Source organism: Pteropus vampyrus, unplaced genomic scaffold (genome assembly GCF_000151845.1).
Source record: "Pteropus vampyrus isolate Shadow unplaced genomic scaffold, Pvam_2.0 Scaffold332, whole genome shotgun sequence".
Taxonomy (NCBI): domain Eukaryota; kingdom Metazoa; phylum Chordata; class Mammalia; order Chiroptera; family Pteropodidae; genus Pteropus; species Pteropus vampyrus.
The window spans coordinates 1,189,094-1,195,668 of record NW_011889113.1 but is presented as its reverse complement, the minus strand read 5'-3'; positions in this window follow the sequence as shown (position 1 = coordinate 1,195,668).

The window sequence follows — 6,575 nt, the reverse complement described above, 5'->3', positions numbered from 1 at the left end:
TAGTTCCCCAAACTAAAACTGAAGCAGACACGGTGGTTGGCTTAGAGTGGGGATTTTCTCTCTGTGGTTGAACATTCATGGGGTTCCCATACTAGTCTTCAGTTTTATAAAGTATGTAGATAAAGCTCAATGTGAAGCTGGATTCTCTTGCCCCTGCTCAAAATAGTTTAAGAAGGAAAAAATAGTGTTTACCTGAGCCTACTGTGGCAACAGTAGTTAAGAAATTACATCTCTTTCATATTTTCCATGATATATTGCCTTTCATACTTTCCATGATATATTTCCATGATATATTTCATGTCTTATACTAGTGGTAACTAACAGAATCGTTTACTTTGATTCCCAAGCAGAAGCTGATTGATGGTTTATAAGATGGTTTTAGCTTGAGACTTTGCTTCTCTATTGCTCTACCAGACCAGAAGGGGAGAATCTGCCAATCAGACTAGAAAAGTAGTACCTGTCTATCAGATCGGGATGATATTACTTGTCTACTACACCTTGAGGGTAGTATCTGGTAGTAGTAACCAGAATCAAAGGTTAACATCTATCCAACAACAGGGAGGGTAGCCTCTGCCTACCAGACAAAGTGGGGTGGGGCGGGTACTTTTTTTCAGAGCCCAGAGCAAAGGATATTAAGTGAATTTATTTGGCTTTTATATTAGTCTACTTGATTAAAAATCATATTATGGGAAATGCTAATGATTTAATAATCAAAGACCCATTTATACATTTTGGAATGAAAGTGTAAATATTAGAAAATAAACTCTTGAATATAAAGTAATGTATTATACTTATATAAGCAGTAGGAGGTCACAGGAACAGATTATCAGTACATACAGCTCCATAAAATTTAGTCTCGATTGGTAAATATATTCTAAGTACAGTATTTATTCAACTTGATATTTTAAGGAAAGTTATGGTATAAATACATTTGTACATAGGCTGGCTTCATTAAAAAGTCTAATGATTTTTTTTCTTGAGAATATATTAATAAGAGGTGAAGCACTTTGCAATGTTAGAAATCTAAAATAGTTATGCATAACTTCAGTCATCCCAAAAATATGATTACATAGTAGATAAATCAAGAAATTGTTCATACTAAGGTCCACCAATAAAATATAAGTGTTACATGACACATATCTAGACATTCTTATTAATCTGGTTCAAATTAGAAAGTAACATAACTATTTCTGTGGGAGAAAAATCAGTTTCAAAGATAAATACTGCATTTTCTATAAAAATTGTACATTTTAATAATTGAAGAAAATATAGCAGAACAAACTATTTACTTACTCATTCATTTATTTATATGCCCCATGTTATTGTTCAGAGCTTTGGGCTGATTTGAGTCAAGTACATATTGAGTTAAAAAATATAAATCAAAGTGAAGTCAAGAAGGCGGCAAATATGGAAACCAAAGGGAATGCCAGAGTATCAGTTCAGTTCCCATAGATCAGTGATTTTTTTCACTCTATTACACAATATTTGCTATAAGAAGCAAGCGTGACAACAACTTCTTTACTATCCTGATATGAATTAATAAACATAACTTATCTTTATATGTAATAAAAAACAATACAATGTCCTAATGTAAATGAAAACTAAAATGAAAGTTTATACCTATCTATCCTTCTATCTATAAATATTTTGGTGTTATAGATAAATATATTTAATAAATAAAATTAACATAAATATACTTATTTTAACATAAATATGCTCAAAGTAAAATACATATATACACACACACATATATAAATATTTTGGCAAGATTTCACTATAAGACTTAAAGAAGTAATCAGATCCTTGGATCTAAATGTTGACTCACCATGAATATGATAACTACAAAGATGGACTGATGCAGGTATGTTATAGTGGTGACTACAATACAAGAAATAAAATTCCAAACAAAACAAAGGTGAAATTTCCCTTGGTTTATACCTTTGTTGTATATCTGAAAAATTCTTAAAACTGGATAAGAATCAGTATCTGCGGTAGCTACTCTCCAAAGATGGCCCTTAATATTCTTCTCCCTGCTGTATATGCCGGCTACTTCTCATATCAAGAGGTAGAGTTCATTTGTCCTCACCTGAAGGCTGGACTTGCCTTGACCGATAGAAAGTGGCCCAAACGCTGTTCTGGGACTTCTGAGCCCAAACCTGAAGAGGACGGCAGCTTGCACTTGCTACTTTTTGGAACCCGCTATGTTAAGAGGTGCCCAAGCCACTCCGGGTCAACGTCCACCCAATTGCCAGTGGTGTGAGTGAGCCACCTTGGATGTACAAGCCCAGTTGAGCCCACTTGAGCCCAGTTGAGCCCAGTTGAGCCCAGCTGATGGCAGCAACAGTCAACATCGCATGGAACAAAACTGCCCAGCTAAGCCAATCATCTCACAGGATCTTAGAAGATAATAACCTTAGATGTTTTAAGCATCTAAGTTTTAGGTTGTTTTAATATACAACAATATAGACAACCAAACAGTATTTATATGTAAATTATACATATAATTTCAAATAGATGAAAAAAATCTGTTTCTATCAGCCTGAACCCAGGCTGAAAACCTAGTAAGACATTGGTAGTCTTACTGGATAGAAAAAGCATTCTTCATTGTGGGAGACCGTCCTATATAATACAGGATGTTTATTATCTCTAGTCCCTACCCTAAATGTCAGTGGTGTTTCCTGGTTATTATGGCAACCAAAACCAATTCTACAAGCTTCCAAAATGGTCTCTAGGCTGATGGTACTGACTCAGCTAAGAACCACTAACTAAAATAATTATTTGTATAGTGACTACAATGGTAGGTACTGGAGAAGTAGAAATAAAATATAATCCATACCTTCAAGAAACTCACAGTTCAACTGACAAGATGAAAAGAATGAAAGAAATTATAGCAGAATGATCAACAGTATGCTAGAGATGTATTCCTGGCACTGTCGTCATATGGAGAACCATGAGTAAAATCAGCCATTGGAAGAAGGGTCAAGATAAATTTCCTGGAGGAGTTAGCTATTGAGCTGAGTTCTGAAGTCAGCAAGGTGGAAGAGAGGGAGGGTGGAAACTTGAGCGGAGGAGACAGCTCGTGGCAAGCTACGGCGTGAGACACTAATAGTCATAAAGGTGACAAGGTAGGCTGGAGTCAGATGGTGATGTATCTTTTATGCTTTGTTAAACAGTTCATTTAAACTTGAAGGCAATTTTGTAGTACTAGCCAGATATAATGTCATATGTTCACTTCACCACAATCCCAGCCTCCCTTGCAGTTGGCTAGGGGCCCCGTGACTTGTTCTGGGCAGTGGATGTGGGTGGAAGAGATATAAGCCAGTTGCAGGCCTGACTCTTGATAGCATCCACTGCAATCTTCTAATTCATTCTTTTCCTGCCTTGTGTTGGTGGGGTCACATTGTCTAGGTGGCAAAGCTCCAAGATGAAAGAGGGCTATCTGACTTATATCGGATACGTGAGGAGAATACTTTTATTGCATTAAGCACTGACATTTTGGAATTATCAGTCAGAATTCTTTAGGGAAATAAATCACCTCATGTGGTTCAAATGAAAAGATTCTAATGAAGGAAATCCTTTCAGAGGTGTGGACAGGGTAAGGGAAGAAATATGGAAGTCAGAAAGCTATTCCCACTGCTAGAACTGAAGCAGCAAAGAAAGAAAATAGAGTTAGCAGCGCCCTGAGAGCTGGTGTCAAGGAGGTGGGGTGGCCCAGCAAGAATTCTAGTCACGAAGGGATATCATCACTGCCAGAAGAAGGGGGAGAGCTGGGGAAAAAATACCCTGATTTGCCTCTCCTCCTGTTCTTTAGTCTCCTGATAGGGTATCCGCATTGGCCAAACCTAATCAGAATGAAGCCCCAAGGGAGCCCTGGTGATGCAGTACACAGGTGCTACCTGCCTGGGGCACAAGGCTGTTCAACGAAAGGGAGAACTGTTCTGGGGGGTAAAGAAGATAAGCAGTTCCTGACATCTGTCTGTTGCGGCATCTAACTTTAATTACTCTAATACAAAATCACTGAAGAATTTTAAGCAGATTTTTAAAATAAGTTTTCTTGAAACATAATTTATACACCATAAAGTTCATCCTTTTATTAAAGTATACATTTCAGTGGTTTTCAGTGTATTCACAGTTGTGCAATCATCCATACTATCTAATTCTAGAACAATTTCATCGCATCCCACCCCCACCCCCCAAAATTCCCATACTCAATAAATATTTCCTCCCCATCCTCCCTCTTCACCCCCAGCCTCTGTCAACCACCAATCTACTTTGTTTCAATGCATTTGCCTATTCTGGATGTTTCACATAAATGGAATCTTACAACATGTGGTCTCTGTGTGTGGCTGCTTTCATTTAGCATAATATTTTCAAGGTTCATCCATGTTGTAACATGTATTCCATTTTATTGCTGAATAATATTTCATTGCATATCGTATAATTTTCAAAGATGGCAGCTGTGTAGAGAATAGGTTCGAGTGAGCCAAAAATCAATGGCTGAGGAATGTGTGTGAGCTGGGGAGTGATCACATTCTCTAAAAACATTCTCAAATTATTTGCAAACCCAGAAATAAGTTAGAAAAGATAAACAGCACCTTTCATCTCCTGTCCTGAAAGAGCCTCCTTTTCCCGGGTTCCCATCTCAATGAATGACATCGTTATCCACTGAGAATCTGGAAGGCACATTAGAATCCTTCATTGCTCTCACCCTACACATTAGATCACTTTCTGCTGTGCATCCTACTTTTTGAACAGAGGACAGAGCTTAATGTAAAGCCAAAGACTTTGGCTCTTCTCTTTTTGAACAGCTCTCTCTCCTCTGTGCTGACCGTCTTAGCTGAGGCTCTCAACGGGTCATGCTGAACTACAACAATAACTGCCTAACTGGTATCCTTTGTTCCTTGTACCCAGCTACAGTCTATCATCAGGTGGAGCGATGATGACAGAAGATGGATGGATGGGGGAGGTGCAGTACCTTATCTCATTGTTGAGTTAGCAAGCAGAAACCAGGCAGTTATAGCCTAGCCCTCCCTCCTCTCATCCAGTTGAGTTAGGTGCCTTCGGTGAGCACACCGAAGGAGGACTGCACTGCCAGTATTAGAGTGCGTAGATGGCTGTGGGTTCAGAGAAGAGAGCGTCTTTGGCTTTACATTAAACTCTGTCCTCTTACTTAGCCATTATTGTAATAAAGATGAGTTTTTGTTTCCATTTGCTACAGACGTTTTAATAAATTTTCAGAACTTAGGAGAGAAAGAACTACAGCAAACACCAAATTTATACTTTTCTCAGTAGCCAAATGTAAATGGAATAATGATCAATTATGATATGTTTATATTAAAAAGGAAAGGTTTTAGGAAAAGCAATGTTTTTCTGAGTACTTAACTGTAAGATAAAATTTGGATCATGGTCTGTCATGAATAATGTCATGCTTAATGCTTAATGTTTTAAGCAAATGCAATGATAAAGTTTATATATTTTAATCGCAGTAATTGTCTTAGTTTAATTTCCCCAGGAAGTTAGTTCTGAAACAAAAACTTGCATTCAGGAAGTATACTATGGAGTACACTTAGAAACAAAACCTGTGAAGAAGTGAGAGAAGCAGGTTTAGGTAGGGTTAGGGAGAAGTTGAACTGAAGATCAGTTAAAAAGAGAAGCATCAGCCAAACCCACAAGGAGCTCTGGAATTGGGATGGCCCCTAGTTGTCCCCAGATTAAGACAACGAGGCTAGGCCTTGGTACCACTGCAATGATAAGTCACTGAAGCAAACTGCATCTCAGGGAGGGGACATACCTGTTGTCTATGCAGCAACCTCCTGGTGAGGATAATGCTAAGAGAAGAGCTCAGCTGTGAGCTGTCTGCAGCCAACATTTCTGACCAATGGGAAACAATTGACTCAATCCCCAAAGGGTAATCAATTGGGGCCACTATACACTATAGTAGCCATTATAATCTACTCCTAGCATTGCTCAGATGCATCTACTTCTTTAGAGAGTTCACTCCATATCTAGGATTCTGAGTAGCTTTTTTTTCCCCCTGCAGATACCTAAAAGAGGAAGATAAGGGGGCAAAGCGCAGACCTGTTGCTATGACTGGTCTCAATGCTACAACTGAAATTCATGCTGATCTTCCTTTGCACCTGTCCCAGATTGCCTTCACCTCAGCTGGAACTTTTGCTAGTTTAGGTGGTCTACCTTGTAGGGTCACCCTCATCCCTAAGAGATCTGAGCAAGAACATGGGGACTGTACTTGACCTGTTCATTTAACATCAAAATTGTAAAAGGAGTACTAAGAGACACACCTAAGTACTGTATGTACTCTTTCCTGCTCCCATATGTAATAGCAACTCTATCTACTTCTGAGGATAGGGGTCAGTTACTCCTGCCCGCATAGAGACTCCTTTCTTGGTCAGCTGATCTCTTGGATGAGGAGTCTGAAGTGACTCAGAACAATCATAATTTAAAGTCCAATGGGGCTCTTATTGTGTCCTCTGGTGAAAGCATTAGACATTTGGGAAACCAGGAGCTCTAGAGCTACGGAGCCTGAGCAGGACAGAAAGCACATATTCTCTAAGGGG